Below are 7,965 nucleotides of genomic sequence, written 5' to 3'. Positions count from 1 at the left end.
AGAGAGAGAGAGAGAGAGAGAGAGAGAGAGTAGAGGGTGGGAGAGAGAGAGAGTAGGGGATGAGACATAGAGAGTGAGATACAAAGTAGGGGGTTGGAGAATGAGAGAGAGAGAGTAGGGGATGAGAGAGAGAGAGAGAGAGTAGGTGGTGGGAGAGGTAGTGGGAGAGTGAGAGAGAGCAGGGATGGGATTGTGTGTGTGAGAGAGAGAGTAGGGGGTGAGAGTAGAGAGAGAGTGAGTGAGAATGTATCCCGAGAGAGAGAGAGTGAGAGAGTAGGAAGTAGGAGAGAGAGTGAGAGAGAGAGTTGGGGAAGGGAGAGAGAGTGTGTGAGTGAGAGAGAGAGTATGCGATGGGAGAGGGAGAGTGAGATAGAGAGATGGAGAGAGAGAGAGTGGGGAGATGGGAGTGTGTGTGTGTGTGTGTGTGAGAGAGAGAGAGAGAGAGAGAGAGAGAGAGTAGGGGATGGGAGAGAGAAAGTGTGAGTGAGAAAGAGAGAGTAAACAATGGGAGAGGGAGTGGGAGAGAGCAAAAGAGAGAGGGAGAGAGAGAGGGGGTAGGGGGATGGGAGTGAGGGTTTGAGAGAGAGAGAGAGAGAGAGAGAGAGAGAGAGAGAGAGAGAGGGGGGTGGGAGAGAGAGAGTAAGGGAAGAGAGAGAGAGAGAGAGAGAGAGAGAGAGAGAGAGAGAGAGAGAGAGAAGGGGTGGGAGAATGAGAAAGAGAGTAGGGGATGGGACAGAGAGAGTGAGAGAGAGTAAGTGGTGGGAGAGAGAGGAGAGAGAGAGAGAGAGAGAGAGAGAGAGAGAGAGAGAGAGAGTAGGGGATGGGAGAGAGAGGGAGAGAGAGTAAGAAATAGGAGAGGGAGTGGGAGAGTGAGAGAGAGAGATAGAGCCGAGGGGGATGGGAGAGAGTGTGTGTGTGAAAGAGAGAGAGGAGAGAGAGAGGGAGAGAGAGTAGCTAGAGAGAGTAGCTAGAGAGAGTAGGGGATGGTAGAGAGTGAGAGAGAGAGAGAGAGAGAGAGAGAGTAGGCCGTGGGAGAGGGAGAGCTAGAGAGGGAGAGGGGGGGATGGGAGTGTGTGTTTGAAAGAGAGCAGGGGAGGGGGATGGGAGAGAAGAGAGAGAGAGTGAGAGAGAAGCTAAAGAGAGAGTAGGGGTTGTGAGAGAGAGAGTAGGCGGTGGGAGGAGTGGGAGAGTGAGAGTGAGAGAGAGACAAGGAGAGAGAGAGAGAGTCGGGGAATGGGAGTGTGGGTGAGAGAGAGAAATAGGGGGTAGAAGAGAGAGAGAGAGTTCATGATGGGAGAGAGAGTGAGAGAGAGAGTAGGGGGTGGGAGAATGAGAGAGGGAGTAGGGGATGGGTGAGAGAGAGAGAGAGAGAGAGAGAGAGAGAGAGAGTAGGTGGTGGGAGAGCGAGTGGGAGTGGGGAGAGCGAGAGCGAGGGGGGGATGGGAGTGTGTGTGTGTCAAAGAGAGAGAGAGTAAGGGATGGTAGAGGAGAGAAAGTGAGAAAGAGTAGCCTAAGAGAGAGAGTATGGGATGGGAGAGAGAGAGAGTAGGTAGTGGGAGAGGGAGAGCGAGAGAGAGGGGGGATGGGAGTGTGTGTGTGAGAGAGAGAGAGAGAGAGAGAATAGGAGATAGGAAAGGAGAGAGAGAGAGAAGCCCAAGAGAGAGAGAGAGTAGGGGATGGGAGGCAAGAGAGAGTAGGCATTGGGAGAGGGAGAGGGAGATAGAGATGGGGATGGAAGTGTGTGTGGGAGAGAGAGAATGAGAGAGTAGGAAGTGGGAGAGGATTGGGAGAGGGAGACTGAAAGAGAGAGGGGGGATGGGAGTGTGTGTGTGAGACAGTAGGGGATGGGAGATGAGAGAGAGTAGCTAGAGAGAGAGGGAGAGAGAGAGAGAGAGAGAGAGAGTGGGGGATGGGAGTGTGAGAGAGAGTAGGGGATAGGACAGAGAGAGAGTAGGGGGTTGGAGAATGAGAGAGTACTTAGGTGATGGGAGAGAGAGTGTGAGAGAGAGTAGGTGGTGGGAGAGGGAGAGTGAGAGTGAGAGAGAGGGGGGATTGGAGTGTGTGTGTGTGAGAGAAAAATAGGGGGGATGGGAGTGTGTGTGAAAGAGAGAGAGAGTAGGGGAAGGTAGAGGAGACAGAGAGCTGGAGAGAGTAGCCTGAAGGGGGGGGGGGGGGGGGGAGAGAGAGAGAGAGAGAGAGAGAGAGAGAGAGAGAGAGAAGGGGATGGAAGAGGGCAAGATAGGGTGAGAATTTTTCACATAGTGCATGCACACTATAGTGTGCATGCACTTTAGATGGTGTATGTGCTATAGTGCATATGCACTATATGAAAACAACAAAAAATGGTTATAATGAAAGTTTGGGTCCCTACTAATCCATATTGTGTTTTCTATCTATTGTGTGTTCTCTTGTTCCGACAGAAAACATGGGTTTCATGTTGTTGAAATTTAGAAAACACCAATTACAATCATTAGACACATTATTTGAAGCTAGAAAACACCAAATTCAATCATTAGGTACACTATTTGAAGGCTTTTTGAATATTCTTTCTCTAGAAAAAGTTAGTGCAATCCATTTTAATTATTCTTTGTTACTATGTAAAGAAAAATTTGATTATAATTTGACAAGTTGTTTAATATATAGTGAGCTCATTGAAATTTGTATGTTTGAATGAATTGTTATTTGGAAATGGTTAGAAATTTCACAAGTTGTTTAATATATATTATGTATGAACATTGAAATAATTGTAATTTTTATATGTATTTGAATGATTTGTAATTTACAAATTGTAAGTAGTTTAGATGTTTGAATAATTTGGCATATAGAAATCATCATCATGACAAGGAAGAAACCAAAAAATCAAGCAAAAGAAGAGAGGGAGAGAGATTTGGCAATTAAAAGAGATAAAATGAAACTACTACATGAACAAAGAAAATTGCAAAGCAATAATGAAGAATTGTCTTTCCAAGAGGAACAAGAAGTACTGATACAAAGAAAAAAAGAGGAAGAATTGGAAAGAAAAAGAGAATGAATGAGACTATTACGCTCAAGAAGACACACTCCATCATGTCATGTAGAAGGCACACCATGAACATATCAAGTAGGTGATATTTCATCTTTTGCATCTTCTTGCCAAGGCACATCATATTTAGTTCAAGGTATGCAAAACACTCAACCTTATGTTGATATTCAAAATGTTGAAGGAATGGAAGAGATTATAACACAAGTTCTAGAATTCATTTTAGAAGACCAAAATATTTGATTGATATTGATACTAACATTTTAAAATTAATGGCTGAGAAGATTAGCAAGCATACTTGTCAAACAAAAGTTAGTCATATATGGAGATTATTCTTTGAAGAATTAAATGTTATTGGTCAATGCCAATTATTTGTTGAAATGTTGAGGAATTTGAAATTTAGGCCTATCATGAAGATTCTTGGGCTAAGAACAATGGACGATTCAAATGAAAAAAGTATTCTAAAGAATCTAATGAGTGCTTATGACAAAGTGGGTTATAAATCACCCCCCAAAGATAGTAATATCACAATACGAGTACTTACATCGATAATAGTAAGTACCCAAATGAAGAAAGCTCAACTCATGAGAAAGACAAGAAAAATATTGAAAATTAGTAGAGGTACTCTAAGGAGATCTATGCTAAGGTGTGAGAGATTGGAAGATCCAACAAAAAATGAGTTATAGACATTTAGTGGTAGACTACTACAAAAGGATAAAGAAATTAGTGAAGCTTTCAAATCATTGATCAAATATTTTTGGACAAATAACACATGTGTTTCCCCTAATCAAAGAGATGTTGTAAGAAGGAGGATTCATAGCCTAAATCATAACCCACATGCAAAACATTTTTTTGGATTCAATCGAGACACAATTTTTTGCAAAATTTATTGGTATGTATCCTCGAATTCAAATAAGTCAAAGATTATTTCAGATGGGTAAACCTTTTTATGTGAAGATAAATCAGACATGCAAAAATTGTTGTAGGATACATATTGAATTATCTAACCATTTTGATGTTTTTAGGCATATATGTGTGTTTTTGCATTCTAAGTTTGATTTGCAAGATTGTGACACAAATGAGCCACCTAGATCTTCAAGGGAATTCATATCTAACATTTTATGTGAAATAGGGAATGACCAAAAATTTTACAAGACATCATGCTTGGATGGTACATGGTTATTTTTTGGTTCTTTGCAACTTTTATCAATTTGTGAACATATGGATAATACATATGCAATTGGAAATGAAATAGTAGATTATGGAAAATATAAGATAGTGACATATGCTCTAAAAGATGGGAAACTAGGTAAAAGATGTGATTTAATCATTGAAAAGATTCTAGTGTATGAGTTCATGAAGATTTTTTTATGAAAACATTATTTATGAGTATGCAAGGCATACAAATAGAGCTTGATGACTAGATTTGTAATTCAAGTTGTGGAAGGATAAATTTCTACTAGATACCATTGTTTTGGTTGTAGACTTTGTAAAGAACTACACACTATAACCAGAAAATGAGGTGCAAGCAAAGCATTATACTTCTTAATAGGTTTTCATATTTGTTCACATAACATTCATGCATGCACCTACAAATATAGAGGATGATAGAAAGATTTTGAGGGAGTACCTTTTTTACATCAATGATGATCAATCACATTCTACAGAGTTTCTATATGGTTGTTTTCAACTATTTTATGAAGATTTGGCTAATACGGGTATACCATATCTCAATTGAAGAATGCACAGATGTTCTATTGGATGAGTAGGATGCATAGGTTATCTAGAATTCAATATATGTGGAATTTCATAGAGGCTGGTCATGGAAAGGGAGAGCACAATGGTGTTGACATCTACATCAAAAGAGCCTTAGACTATGAAGAACTAAAGTACAAAGATAGAGCAATATTGATAGATGAAAAATCCATCATATAGAGGTGTAATGCTACAATGGGTCCAAGTAAGGAAGGTGAGTCTATAGTTCATAGATTTTTTTGGTTGATAGATAATACTACCAAAGCACCATATGAGGATTGTTGCACACTAACAGGATCCAGTTAGTTGCACTCTTTTAGAAACTCTGATGGAGGCTCATGGAGTATCCACACACAAAAAATGACATGCTATTGTCCATCATTTGCAGAGAAAAATTGGGATGAATGTGAGTCAACTGAATGGGTGGACAAACAGGATATACGAGTTTTATACCCAATTGACACCTATCGCCCCCCACAAGCATCAGAAATGGTAGGGATAGATTTGTCCATTGAATTTGACCACTTGTCTGATCTAGTGCAACCTAGTAATATATATATATATATATATATATCTCTTTGTAATTTCAATATGTAACTTTATAACCTTTACCTAAGTATTTTCTGAATTAACATTCACATTTTGTACATTTATCATTGTAGGCCATGTTTTTTCTATTATTGCACCTGAAGACAATGAAGAAGTGATAAATTTGTATTTGTGTCATTTTGTCCAAGCCAATTTTTTTTTGGATCACTTGTTTATAGATGGTGAAGGTTTAGAGTACCATATTGGTGCAGTGGTTGCAACTAACACATGGCTTAGATGATATTCTATGAAGAACCCTAACTTGTGGTTATTCAAGGACTGGTAAATAGAGAGGGAGATTCTTCATTATTTGAACCTTGTTGTCACATCAAATTTCCACATGATAAAATATGGTGATAAACCACATAATCAGACTCTTCAAAAAGTTTGTGAGTTAGACCACGAGGCTATACTTGATACATTAAAATGTAGATCAGATCCAATTGTTTCATTAGATTGAATAGCGGGAGAGAAAGTGGGAGAGAGAGAGAGAGAGAGAGAGAGAGAGAGAGAGAGAGAGAGAGAGAGAGAGAGAGGTGTAAGGGAACCTTGAATCATAGAGCCCTTAGCTTTTCATTTTTTTTGTGTTATGCTTCAAGTGAGCCTTGTAAGTAGAATAAAGGTCATTGGATCTAGGTGTCGTAGTTAGGGTATTGGATGTCATTTAATGTCTTTAAAAGAGTCACTATTTTGGCCTAAAAATCAAGGCATACCTTGCCATAGGGCAATTAGTAACCTAAGGGATGAGTCATTAGCTTAGGGAAGGGTCCCTAGCATGGAATTGCTATGGGAAAGCCTAAATAACAACTTAGAAGTGTTAAGAAGAGCAAGCAAGAAAAAATGAAAAAGTTGCTATATTGCAATTTTGCAATTTTTGCACAATGCTGATTTTGTAAGAAATTGTAAATTTTCCTTTTCAAACTTTATGTAGGCTGATGCAAACCATAAGGATGAAAGGGAAATACCTAGGAGGAGATATAAAGACTTTCCAAACCCTAAAATGATAGAAGTTAATATCATTTTGTACAGTTAGGATAGCATGATATTAGAAGGCAAAATTACTAAGTTTTTGAGTTTTAAGTCATTTATGACATTTTTTTGTAGATTGTACTAGTTTCCATGATAGATTGGGTTGTTTAGAATAATTTTTTTTTAGGAAGTTTGGTTTGATTGTCTTTTTTCTCATAGTTTTAAAAATCTTTTTCTTTTCACTAGTCTATTGTCCTATTTTCAGTAGCTTGTACTAATAATGGTGTAACTCACTATTGCACTATTGGAATTGTATGACCTCTTGGTAATAGTGAGTGTACAAAATGAAATATATTGTGGCAAAAGTAGGGCCCTTCAAAATCTTGGAAAGCAATTTTAACATGTTGCCCTAGGCAAGCTAGAACATGTCTGACAAGTGCATCCAATAAAGAAAAGGAACATTATTGAAGGATATATATGCATATATGAACATTAGAAAACAAAAAATATAAAGGAATATGAATATTGATTATTGTATACAATAGACCAAAGGCAATAAGTCATTCATAATAGTCAAACAATTAAGAACCATATATATATATATATATATATATATATATATATATATATATATATATGAACTAGATTATTCCTACATATGTATATAATATTATTTACAAAATTAGAATTAACAAAATGATATTGCACACAATCTCCATTAAAAAAGCATGGAGGCTTTGCGATTTTAATAGTTGTATTCTTTAGTCCCAAAAATAGACATTATAGATATTGTTCACTAACCCTTTACAATAGAAAATGTTTACAAAAAATGACATGTACTTCTATGAGGACATTATATATTACATAAATCCCACACCAAATTAGTTGGCTAGCAACTCAAACAATAGTAACTGGATGCAAATGGGATCATAAAGATACCTTAATAAACTAGTATCCCCTTTACTCAAGCAACATCTTGGTCATTGATGCAGCAGTAGGCATCAGAAGTTTTTAAACAACAAGGAATGGTAGAAGTTCTCAAATTCCCTCAACACTCATGGTGAAGGGTCCTAGTGCCAAATACCTATCATAGGTATGCCGATGGGCTTATAGGAAGGTTATCACAACCCCACAAGACAAGCTAACCTAGTCACTAGGTCTACCAAAGTTCTAAGCAATAAAAACTCAAAATGCACTAATGGATTCCCTTAGGCAGAGAGGGATCAAATCCAAAAAAATTGAATACAAAGACCACAAGTTTCCTACACTCACCGATATGGCCTACTTAGGTCCTAATCAACATAAATAAATTGATCATTCATTTCATCAAAGACAACTTATAGCATCAATTTGCTTTGAAAACCAATTATTTGGCTTGTAGCCCTCCTAGAATGAGAATGAGACATAAGTTTGAATTCATCAAAAAAATAGTGTGACTTGACAAGGGATTTGGATACCCTTTTGGGTTTTATAAAACATGCCAAAGTGCCCAAGGATGGACAATAATAGAGGTTGCTGCTGTATATAGCTTAGTAGTGTCAATCTCTTTGTATTGTGTGTCATTCTCCACAATAGCAATTTCTTTCCTTCTCTTCAAAGATTTCTTTACTTCTTCTCTTGCTTCATCTAGTTCT

Source organism: Cupressus sempervirens, chromosome 1 (assembly GCF_028749045.1).
Source record: "Cupressus sempervirens isolate cs-2001-9-10 chromosome 1, ASM2874904v1, whole genome shotgun sequence".
NCBI lineage: Eukaryota > Viridiplantae > Streptophyta > Pinopsida > Cupressales > Cupressaceae > Cupressus > Cupressus sempervirens.
The sequence above is the reverse complement of the archived record's forward strand: the minus strand, read 5'-3'. Positions refer to the sequence as shown.